The sequence below is a fragment of the Chiloscyllium plagiosum genome, unplaced genomic scaffold (genome assembly GCF_037043375.1).
Source record: "Chiloscyllium plagiosum isolate Xiang-an unplaced genomic scaffold, Cpla_swu_hap1 HiC_scaffold_46, whole genome shotgun sequence".
Taxonomy (NCBI): domain Eukaryota; kingdom Metazoa; phylum Chordata; class Chondrichthyes; order Orectolobiformes; family Hemiscylliidae; genus Chiloscyllium; species Chiloscyllium plagiosum.
In genome coordinates, this window is record NW_028270184.1 from 16,889,378 (window position 1) to 16,902,025 (window position 12,648).

Consider the following 12,648-nt stretch of genomic DNA (forward strand, 5'->3'; position numbering starts at 1 on the left):
TAACTTGCAGCAACTGAAGGAAGTGAATCTAGGAAGGGAGCATAATCTAGGAATGTTGGTTCAAGTATGTCTCTTTAACTTATTGGGCGGCACGGTGGCACAGTGGTTAGCACTGCTGCCTCACAGCGCCAGAGACCCGGGTTCAATTCCCGCCTCAGGTCACTGACTGTGTGGTGTTTGCACGTTCTCCCTGTGTCTGCGTGGGTTTCCTCCGGGTGCTCCGGTTTCCTCCCACAGTCCAAAGATGTGCAGGGCCAGGTGAATTGGCCATACTAAATTGCCCGTAGTGTTAGGTAAGGGGTAAATGTAGGGGTATGGGTGGGTTTCGCTTCGGCGGGTCGGTGTGGACTTGTTGGGCCGAAGGGCCTGTTTCCACACTGTAATGTAATCTAATCTTATTGTCATTATTTATTCCCTCAACTTCACACATTTATTTGCCTGGCTAAAAAGATGGCCTCTTTCCTCATGTTCACGATTGTAGGATTTCTATCAGATATGGTCAAGATTTAAGGATCTGTAAATTAATTAGCTATTAAATCCAAAATTCCACTTTCTTTCTTCATAACTTGCAGCACTGTGCATTAGGAGCTATTGTTGAATTGAATTGAATTTATTGTCACATGTACTGTGGCACAGTGAAAAGCTTTGTTTTGTGAGCAATAGAGGCAGATCACAGTTAAATAGCACAGTTAAGTAAATAATAGGTAAACAGCAGCAAAAACAAAAACACGTAAAGATGAATGCTCAGAGTTTGTGAGTCCATTCAGTATTGAACAACAGTAGGGTAGAAACTGTTTCAAAACTGGCTGGTGTGTGTGTTCATGCTTCTGTACCTTCTCCCTGATGGTAGAGGTTGTAGAAAAACATTGCCAGGGTGGGATGGATCTTTGAGAATGCTGGCGGCCTTTCCTTGACAGAAGGCCTGGTAGATCGATTCTATAGCTGGGAGGTTGGCCTTTGTGTTTGTCCGGGCCAAGTTCACCACTCTTTGTAATTGTCTCCAATCTTCAATGATACTGTTGCCATACCAGGTAGTGATACATCCAGACAGAATGCTCTCAATGGCGCACCTATAAAAGTTGGCAAAGGTATTCGCTGTCATGTGAAATTTTCTCAGCTGCCTGAAGAAGACATTGCTGGGCCTTTGTAATCACTGCATCCACATGAAGAGTCCAAGAAAACCTGTTGTTGATGACCATTCCCAGGAGCTTGGCACTCTCCACTCGTTCCACCTCTGTGCTGTAAATGTGTAACATCCTGCTGAAAGTCAATAATGAGTTCCTTGGTTTTGCCAGCATTGAGAGCTAGGTTGTTCTCAGTGCACCATTTTTCCAGGTCTTCCACCTCCTGTCTGTTGTCTGTTTCGTCGCCATCTGAGATTCGACCGACTATGGTGGTGTATCACCGAACTTGTAAATGGCATTAGTCTGTTATTTGGCGACGCAGTCATGGGTATACACAGTCATAGAATATGCAGTGTGAAGCCTAACTGTGGAGCGAGCAACATGTGATGAAATTGTCTTGCAGCTAAAATCCCTATTGACAATTCAGGGATGCATAGATTTCAATAAGGCGTTAGATAAGGTTCCCCATGGTGGCTATTCCACAAAATATGGAGGCATGAGATTGAGAATAATTTAGTGGTTTGGATCAGAGATTGGCTAGCTGAAAAGAGACAGAAGATGGGGGTTGATGGGAAATATTCATCATGGAGTTCAGTTACTATTGAGGTACCGTAAGGATCTGTTCTGGGTCCACTGTTGTTTGTTATTTATATAAATGACCTGGACAAAGGCATAGGGGTTAGTAAATTTGTGGATGATACTAAGTTTAGTAGAGATGAATAGTGATGAAGAATGTTGTAGATTACAGAGGGACATAGATAAGCTGCAGAGCTGGACTGAGAGATGTCAAATGAAGTTTAATGTGGAAAAGTGTGAGGTGATTCACTTTGGAAGGAGTAACAGGAATGCAGAGTACTGGGCTAATGGTAAGAATCTTGATCGTGTAGATGATCAGAGAGATTTCAGTGTCCAGGTACATAGATCCTTGAAATTTGTCACCCAAATTGATAGGGTTATTAGGAAGGCATATGGTGTGTTAGCTGTTATTGGTAGAGGGATTGGGTTTTGGAATCATGAGATCGTGCTGCAGCTGTACAAGACTCTGGTGTGCCCACATTTGGAGTATTGCATACAGTTCTGCTCACCACATTATAGGAAGGATGTGGAAGCTTTGGAAAGGGTTCAGAGGAGACTTAGTAGGACTAATATTTTGGATAACAGCTGAATGTAATGACCAGTTGTCCCATCCAAATATGTCACTAATACAGATTGAGTTACATTTACCATTGATCAGCTCATCTGACCAGCCTGTCTTTACCCTCCTGTAAACTAAGGCTGTCCTGCTCACTATTTCCCAACTGTGTTTTTTTTTATCTCATCTGCAAACTAACTGATTAACCTTCTTTCATTCATGTCGAAATCATTTATATAAACCATAAACAGCAAGAGTGCAACACTGAACACTGTGGGACCCCAATGGACACAGGCAGCCAGTCAGGAAAAAAAAACCTTTCTTGCCATTCAGCTGATTGTGGATCCAATTTGCCAAATTTCTGTGGACCCCATGGGCACTTAACTTTGCTATCAGTCTCTCTTTATCAAAAGCCGTGCTGATGTCCAAACAGACTACATCAGAAATATTGCACTCATTGACCCAACTGGACACCTCATCAAAACATTGAACCAAGTTGGTTAGGCATGAACTCCCCTTGACAAAATGCATCCTGATTGTTTTTGATTAATCCCTGCCTCTCCAAATAAATCTGTCCATCAGAATTACTTCCAATAGTCTCCCCATCACCGAGGTGAGACTGACAGACTTGCAGTTCCTTGGTTTATCCCTTGCTGCCTTCTCGAATTAAAGTTCTACTTTGACTGTCCTTCAGTGCTCAAGCACCTTTCCTGTGATCAGAGGGGAATTGAATATTTTTGCAAGACCTCCTGCTATTTCGATCCAACAATGTAGGATTTATTTCACTTGACCCTGGGATATTGATCTGCATTTAAGCCTGCCAGACTACTCAATACTTCCTCTCTCTCTCTCTTTGCTAATTTCTTTACATTCCGTCACAGACCTTCTTCCTGATTCATCTCTCTCACGAGTGAATGTTGACACAAAGTATTAATTTAGAACCATGCTTGTATCCTCTGGTTCTACACACAGATTACTGCTGTGGTCATTAATGGGCCTTATCTTTCCCCTGTAATCATTTAACCATAAATGTACCTGTAAACAACTGAGCGTTCTTCTTTATTTTACTTGGCAGCATCAATTCATTCCCCTTATAGTTCTCCTTATCTCCAAAGTTCAGTTCTCTTTTGCACATTTACCTGAAAGTATCTGCTCCCTGTGCACTCTGGCCAAATCATATCTGGCCTTATTAAAATCACCAAATTCAGAACTTTAATTGCAGACCCATTCTTGTCCTTGAAAACAACAGTTTCAAAACCCAATGCTGACAGTTACCAGGGAACTCATTGCTGTCTAACCAGTCCTGACGAACCACAAAATCACTTCACAAACAATATGCAGGTGAACAGTCTTCACCTAGTGTATATATATCACAGCAACGTTGTGATCATTTTTGAAACCTATTAAGCAGATACACATTGTATCAACATTTTACCTACAATATTAGTATCTTTAATAGAGTAGAGTTTAATAATGTCAATACAAACAGCCCAATGATCAAGGCACATTGCTTGGTGTAAGTACAAGCAAAACCCTTCACCTGCAGTTCTTTGTAAATTTCCTGATGTGTTTGCAAACACAAATCCTTTTACACAAACAGAGCAGGTGAACGCGATCCACCCAGTGTCATTTCAGTGCTGCGTTAACAGTTTGGATGGTAGAGTGGGAAAGGAACAGTCTCTCTCCAGAATGAAGACACTGATTTGTCAGCAGTTGAGTTGACTGAGAGGATTTTTTTTTTCAGTGTGAACTCCCTGGTTTCTGCGCAGGTGGAATGATTGGTTAAACCCTCTCCAACATTGGGAGCAGGTGAACAGTCTCTCTCCAGTGAGAATTCACTGGTGAATCAGCAGGTTGGTTGACTGAGTGGATCCCTTTCCACACACGGAGCAAGTGAATGGTCTTTCCACAGAGTGACTGCGTTGGTGTATCTGCAGGCTGGATGGGCGAGTGAATTCCAACCCACACTGACAGCAATTGAACAGTCTCTCTGCAGTGTGAACTCTCTGGTGTATCTGTAGGTTGGATGACTGAATGAAATCTTTCCCACACACAGATCAAGTGAATGGCTTCTCCACAGTGTAACGGCACTGGTGTATCTGCAAGTTGGATGACTGAGTCAATCCCATCCCACAATCAGATTAGATGAACAGCTTCTCCTCAGTGTGACTAGGTTGGTACATTTCCAGCTGGGATGGGTAAAGAAATCCCTTCTCACAATCCCTACATTTCCATCATCTCTCCCCAGTGTGACTGCGCTGGAGTTTGGGCATTTCAGATGAATCTTCACAGACCTTTCCATACACACAGTATGTGTTTCTCCCCGGTGTGAACAGTGCTTTTTCCTTCAGTGTTCAAAATCCTGAGATAATGAGATCATTGCAAACAGAATGACTGTCAGATCCAGATGTGGTTTAATTTGAAATCGTTCATTTGCAAAACACCTTTAAAAACAGAAAAGAAATATATTAGGAGAAACCAAAAGAACATGCAGGTTGTGGAACTGACAGAAATTAATCTGGTCACTTGTGGAGATGACTCTTTGGGTAACTGCTAGATTATCATTAGAACATAGACATAGAAAAGTGCAGCAGAACAGGCCCTTTGGCCCACAATGTTGTGCCGAGGATTAATCCTAATGTAAAATAAAATAACTTAACCTACACACCCCTCAACTCTCTGCTATCCATGTACATGTCCAGCAGTCGCTTAAATGACCTTAATGACTCTGCTTCCACCACCACTGCTGACAACGCATTCCATGCATTCACAACTCTCTGCATAAAGTTGCCCTCTATACCTTTCTCCTAATATCTTAAAACTATGACCCCTCGTGCCAGTCAATCCTGCCCTGGGGAAATGTCTCTGACTACTGACTCTATCCATGCCTCTCATTATCTTGTATACCTCGATCAGGTCACCTCTCTTCCTCCTTCTCTCCAGACAGAAAAGTCCGAGCTTAGTCAACCTCTCTTCATAAGGCAAGCCCCCCAGTCGAGGCAGCATCCTGATAAACCTTCTTTGCACCCACTCCAAAGCCTCTGTATCTTTCCTATGGTCAGGCAACCAGAACTGGACACAATATTCCAAGTGTGGTCTCACCAGGGACTTGTAGAGCTGCAGCAAAACCTCGTGGCTCTTAAACTTGATCCCCCTGATACAGAGTCATAGAGTCACAGAGATGTACACTATGGAAACAGACCCTTCTGTCCAACCGGTCCATGCCGACCAGATATCCCAACCCAATCTAGTCCTACCTGCCAGCACCCGGCCCATATCCCTCCAAACCCTTCCTATTCATATACCCATCCAAATGCCTCTTAAATGTTGCAATTGTACCAGCCTCCACCACATCCTCTGGCAGCTCATTCCATACACGTACCATCCTCTGCATGAAAAAGTTGCACCTTTGGTCTCTTTTATATCTTTCCCCTCTCACCCTAAACCTATGCCCTCTAGTTCTGGACTCCCTGACCCCAGGGGAAAGACTTTGTCTATTTACCCTATCCATGCCTCTCATAATTTTGTAAACCTATATAAGGTCACCCCTCAGTCTCCGACGCTCCAGGGAAAACAGCCCCAGTCTGTTCAGCCTCTCCCCATAGTTCAAATCCTCCAACCCTGGCAACATCCTTGTAAATCTTTCCTGAACCCTTTCAAGTTTCACAACATCTTTCCAATAGGAAGGAGAGCAGAATTGCACACAATATTCCAATGGTAGCCTAACCAATGTCCGGTACAGCCGCAACATGACCTCACAACCCCTGTACTCAATACTCTGACCAATAAAGGAAAGCATACCAAACGACTTCTTCACTATCCTATCTACCTGCGACTCCACTTTCAAGAAGCTATGAACCTGCACTCCAAGGTCTCTTTGTTCAGCAACACTCCCTAGGACCTTACCATTATAAGTGTATAAGTCCTGCTAAGATGCAGGACTTATCCCAAAATGCAGCACCACACATTTATCTGAATTAAACTCCACTTCTCAGCCCATTGGCCCACCTGGTCCAGGTCCTGTTGTAATCTGAGATAACCCTCTTTGTTGTCCACTACACCTCCAATTTTGGTGTTATCTGCAAACTTACTAACTGTACCTCTTATGCTCGCATCCAAATCATTTATGTAAATGACAAAAAGTAGAGGATCCAGCACCGATCCTTGTGGCACTCCACTGGTCACAGGCCTCCAGTCTGAAAAACAACCCTCCACTCCCACCCTCTTGTCTTCTACCTTTGAGTCAGTTCTGTATCCAAATGGCTAGTTCTCCCTGCATTCTGTGAGATCTAACCTTGCTAATCAGTCTCCCATTGGAATCTTGTCGAATGCCTTACTGAAGTCCAAATAGTTCACATCTACTGCTCTGCCCTCATCAATCCTCTTTGTTACTTCTTCAAAAAACCCAATCAAGTTTGTGAAACATGATTTCCCACGCACAAAACCATGTTGACTATCCCTAATCAATCCTTGCCTTTCCAAATATATGTACATCCTGTCCCTCAGGATTCCCTCCAACAACCTGCCCACCACCGAGGTCAGGCTCACTGGTCTATAATTCCCTGGCTTGTCCTTACCACCCTTCTTAAACAGTGGCACCACGTTTGCCAACCTCCAGTCTTCTGACACTTCTCCTGTGAGTATCGATGATACAAATATCTCAGCAAGAGGCCCAGCAATTACTTCTTTCGCTTCCCACAGAGTTCTCGGGTACACCTGTTCAGATCCTGGGAATTTATCCACCTTTACCCGTTTCAAGACATCCAGCATTTCCTCCTCTGTAATATGGACATTTTTCAAGATGTCACCATCTATTTCCCTGCAGTCTATATCTTCCATACCCTTTTCCACAGTAAATACTGATGCAAAATATTCATTTAATATCTCCCCCATTTTCTGCGGCTCCACACAAAGGGCGCCTTGCTGATTTTTGAGGGGTCCTATTCTCTCCCTTTTGTCCTTAATATATTCATAAAAACCCTTTGGATTCTCCTTAATTCTGGTCTACCCTTTTCCATCACTATTTTAAAATGAACAGAATTATGGTCACTGGCCCCAAAGTGCTCCCCCACTGACACCTCAGTCACTTGCCCTGCCTTATTTCCCAAAAGTAGGTCAAGTTTTGCACCTTCTAAAGTAGATACATCCACATACTGAATCAGAAAATTGTCTTGTACGCACTTAAGAAATTCCTCTCCATCTAAACCTTTAACCTTCCCAGTCGATGTTTGGGAAGTTAAAATCCCCTACCATTACAACCCTATTATTCTTACAGATAGCTGAGATCTCCTTACAAGTTTGTTTCTCAATTTCCCTCTGACTATTAGGGGGGGGGGTCTATAATACAATCCCAATAAGGTGATCATCCCTTTCTTATTTCTCAGTTCCACCCAAATAACTTCCCTGGATGTATTTCCGGGATTTTCCTCTGTCAGCACAGCTGTAATGCTATCCCTTATCAAAAACGCCACTCCCCCTCCTCTCTTCCCTCCCTTTCTATCCTTCCTGTAGCATTTGTATCCTGGAACATTAAGCTGCCAGTCCTGCCCATTCCAGAGCCATGTTCCTGTAATTGCTATGATATCTCAGTCCCATGTTCCTAATCATGCACTGTGAGGCCTCTTGCATTGAAATAAATGCAGTTTAATTTATTAATCCTATCTTGTCCCTGCCTGTCCTGACTGTTTGACTCACTTCTGTTCTCAACTGTACCAGTCTCAGATTGATTGATCTTTTTCCTCACTATCTCCCTAGGTCCTCCCCCCTCCGCACCTTACTAGTTTAAATTCTCCCAAGCAGCACTAGCAAACTTCCCTGCCAGTATATTAGTCCCCTTCCAATTTAGGTGCAATCGTCCTTCTTGTACAGATCACTTCTACCCCAAAAGGGATTCCAATGATCCAAAAATGTGAATTCTTCTCCCATGCACCAGCTGCTCAGCCATGCATTCATCTGCTCTATCCTCCTTTTCCTGCCCTCACTACCTCGTAGCACTGGGAGTAATCCAGATGTTACTCTCCTTGTGGACCTCCTTTTTAAATTTCTGCCTACATCTCTATAATCTCCCTTCAGAATCTCAACCTTTTCCCTTCCTATATCGTGGTACCAATGTGGACAATGACCTCTTGCTGGCCCCTCTCCCCCATGAGAACATTCTGCAACCTCTCTGAGACATCCTTGATCCTGGCACCAGGGAAACAACACACCATTCTGCTTTTTCTCTGCTGGCCACAGAAATGTCTGTCTGTACCTCGGTCTACAAAATACCCTAACAGAATTGATCTCTTGGAAGCCGACGTACTCCTTGTTGCATTAGAGCCAGTCTCAATACCAGAAACTTGGCTGTTTGTGCTACATTCCCCTGAGAATCCATCACCCCCTACATTTTCCAAAACAGCATACCTGTTTGAAATGGGTATATCCACAAAAGACTCCTGCCCTAGGTGTCTACCTCTCATACCCTTCCTGGAGTTAACCCATCTCCGTGACTGTATCTGAGACTTTCCCCCCTTCCTATAACTGCCATCCATCACATACTGTTGCAGTTGCAAATTCCTCATCACTTCTATCTGTCTCTCCAACCGATCCAATCGATCTGATAAGATTCGCATCCAACAGCATTTACGGCAGATATAATCCACAATAACCCTTAAACTCTCTTTAAACTCCCACATCTGACAAGAAGTACATATCACTGCAAAGGCCATTTTTGTTCCTTCACAATCTACAGACCCAGAAAATAACACCATCTTATTCCTCTACAAAACACTGCACCAGGTTAAATTAATAGTTATGGCTTATATTTTAAGTTTAGTCAAGAGACTTATCTCCAAAAACATATAATCAAGAGAGAACCCACTGTACTCACTACTGCAGCCTTTCTATTGGACAGACTTAAAACAACAATTAACTTATCTGATTCTGTATTGTGAACTTCGCCCAAACAGGTTCCTCCAAGATTAGTTGTGAAATTCACTGTTTGTTAATTTTCCCAGACACACTCCGATGTCCAGCGATACATGAATTCAAAATGAAAGCCAAAACACCATATGCTTTCTTAACAAGGAACTATGTTCTTTCATAACATTAAAATAATAAGCTTTAATCTGAAACTAATTTGAAAGGGAGAGGGTACAATCGGAAGTGACAATATTTCAGTTGAATAAAGGGAACTATGGAGCTGTGAGGGAGGTGCTGGCCAAAGTTAATTGGTGCAATACCCTAGCAGGGATGGCAGTGGAGCAACAATGACAGGTTTTTCTGGGTATAATGCAGAAGATGAAGGATCAGTTCATTTCAAAAAGGAAGAAAGATCCTAAGAGGAGGCAGGGGTGGCCGTGGCTGACAAGGGAAGTTAAGAAACACAAAGTTAAAAGAGAAAAAGTATAACTTAGCAAAGATGAGTGGGAAAACGGAGGACTGGGAAGCTTTTAAAGAACAACAGAGGATAACTAAGAAGGAAATACGCAGAGAAAAAAATGAGGTATGAAGGTAAACTGGCCAAAAATATAAAGGAGGATAGTAAAAGCTTTTTTAGGTATGTGAAAGGAAATAAAATGGTTAAGACTAAAATTGGGCCTTTGAAGAAAGAAACGGGGAACAAAGAAATGGCAGAAGAGTTGAATTGGTACTTCAGATCTGTGTTCACTCGGGAAGACACAAGCAATCTCCCAGAAGTAAGAATGGCTGAAGGACCTGAACTGAAGGGAATTTATATTTGCCAGGAAATGGTGTTGGAGAGACTGTTAGGCCTGAAGGCTGATAAGTCCCTGGGACTTGATGGTCTACATCCCAGGGTACTGAAGGAGGTGGCTCTAGAAATCGTGGATGCATTGGTGATCATTTTCCAATGTTCTATAGATTCAGGATCAGTTCCTGCGGACTGGAGGGTGGCTAATGTTGTCCCACTTTTTAAGAAAGGAGGGAGAGAGAAAGCAGGGAATTATAGACCAGTTAGTCTAACCTCAGTGGTGGGAAAGATGCTGGAGTCAATTATAAAGGATAAAATTACGACACATCTGGATAGCAGTAACAGGATAGGTCAGAGTCAGCATGGATTTATGAAGGGGAAATCATGCTTGACTAATCTTCTGGAATTTTTTGAGGATGTAACTCTGAAGATGGACAAGGGAGATCCAGTGGATGTAGTGTACTTTGACTTTCAGAAAGCCTTTGATAAAGTCCCACATAAGAGGTTAGTGAGCAAAATTAGGGCGGATGGTATTGGGGGCAAAATACTGACTTGGATTGAAAATTTGTTGGCTGACAGGAAACAAAGAGTAGTGATAAACGGCTTCCTTTCGGAATGGCAGGTGGTGACCAGTGGGGTACCGCAGGGATCAGTGCTGGGACCGCAGCTTTTTACAATATACATTAATGATATAGATGATGGTATTAAAAGTAATATTAGCAAATTTGCTGATGATACAAAGCTGGATGGCAGGGTGAAATGTGATTACAGGGTGACCTGGACAGGATAGGTGAGTGGACAGATGCAGGGTGAAATGTGATTACAGGGTGACCTGGACAGGCTAGGTGAGTGGACAGATGCATAGCAGATGCAGTTTCATGTGGATAAATATGTGGTTATCCACTTTGGTGGCAAGAACAGGAAGACAGATTACTACCTAAATGGAGTCAAGTTAAGTAAAGGGGCAGTACAACGAGATCTAGGTGTCCTTGTACACCAGTCAATGAAAGCAAGCATGCAGGTACAGCAGGCAGTGAAGAAAGCTAATAGCATGTTGGCCTTCATAACAAGAGGAATTGAGTATAGAAGCAAAGAGGTTCTTCTGCAGCTGTACAGTGCCCTGGTGAGACCGCACCTGGAATATTGTGTGCAGTTTTGGTCTCCAAATTTGAGGAAAGACATTCTGGCTATTGAGGGAGTGCAGCGTAGGTTCACGAGGTCAATTCCCAGAGTGGCAGGACTATTTTATGTTGAAAGTTTGGAGCGACTGGGCTTGTATACACGTGAGTTTAGAAGGCTGAGAGGGGACCTGATTGAGACGTACAAGATTATTAAAGGATTGGACACTCTGGAGGCAGGAAGCATGTTTCCACTGATGGGTGAGTCCCGAACCAGAGGACACAGTTTAAAAATAAGGGGTAGGCCATTTAGAATAGAGTTGAGGAGAAACTTCTTCACCCAGAGAGTGGTGGGTGTGTGGAATGCTCTGCCCCAGAAGGCTGTGGAGGCCGAGTCTCTGGATACTTTCAAGAAAGAGTTGGATAGAGCTCTTAAGGATAGTGGAATCAAGGGTTATGGGGATAAGGCAGGAACAGGATACTGATTGAGGATGATCAGCCATGATCATAATGAATGGTAGTGCTGGCTCGAAGGGCAGAATGGCCTACTCCTGCACCTATTGTCTATAAAACTGAACTGGTTCATAAATGTCCTTCAGGGAATGGAACCAATCAGTGTTTGCACAAAACTACAGAGAAAGAGGTGGGAGAGACAGATATGAAGGAAAGGAATTTTTTCGATCCACAACACAATCCTGTTCATGTTTTCTCCCCATACCCATCAATCCCTCTGAAGGCTAATAACAAGTGCAGAGTTCCTGGAAAGTGGAGCTTTATGTAGATCAGGTACTGAAGAAACTATTTGGCATGTTTACTAAATTGGTCAATGCTTTGATCAATAAAGGGACACAGGGTCAATTCTGTTTGGAGTTTGCACATTCTCCCAGAGTCTGTGTGGGTTTTCTCCAAGTGCTCAGATTTCCTCCCATAGTCCAAAGACATGTCGGTTAGGTGGATTAGCCACTGGAAATGCAGGGTTACAGGGATAGGGTGGGATGCTCTTCGGATGGTTGGTGTGGACCTGTGGGTCGAATGGCCTGCTTCCACACTGTCGGGACTCTATGATTGGGGATTCTGTAATGTATATCGCTATGACTGAAAGTGCTTAAGCAAAATGGTGGAAGTCTGAAATAAAAACGAAGAGTGCTAGAGATACTCAGCAGGGTCTGAAACGATGAGAAATGCAACCATTGCAACCTTGAAGAAATGTTTAGATGATCATCCAAGGCACAACATAGGTTACACGCTGAGTTCTGGGAAATGGGACAGAGTAAGTAGGTGCTTAATGACCAATATGCATACAATTTTATATCAGACTGACCACATTTTGCTCAATGTTTCACTGTAACTCTCTCTTGTAGGAAGCAGGCAACAGTGGTAAGCAGTGAAGAATGCAAATGATACGTTGGGAGATCACAATGTGGCTGTAGAGGACATTGGTGAGGCCAATTTTAGAATACTGTATTCAATTCCAGTCTCCCTGATTTCAGAAAGATGTTATCAGAGTAGGACTTATACACTTAATGGTAAGATCCTGGGGAGTGTTGCTGAACAAAGAGACCTTGAAGTGCAGGTTCATAGTTC

At 43.1% G+C, this 12,648-nt stretch overlaps 1 long non-coding RNA gene across 5 annotated transcripts in view; it reads right to left on the minus strand.

Moving 5' to 3' along the window:
* Positions 1 to 3,592: 3,592 nt before the first annotated feature.
* Positions 3,593 to 12,648, minus strand: part of LOC122543963 (uncharacterized) — a 43,738-nt gene continuing 34,682 nt past the window's right edge. For all 5 annotated transcript variants that reach the window (XR_015754620.1, XR_015754619.1, XR_006310213.2 and 2 more), the window contains one exon: positions 3,593 to 4,700. This is a non-coding gene — a long non-coding RNA (uncharacterized LOC122543963). The remainder of the gene's footprint in view (positions 4,701 to 12,648) is intronic.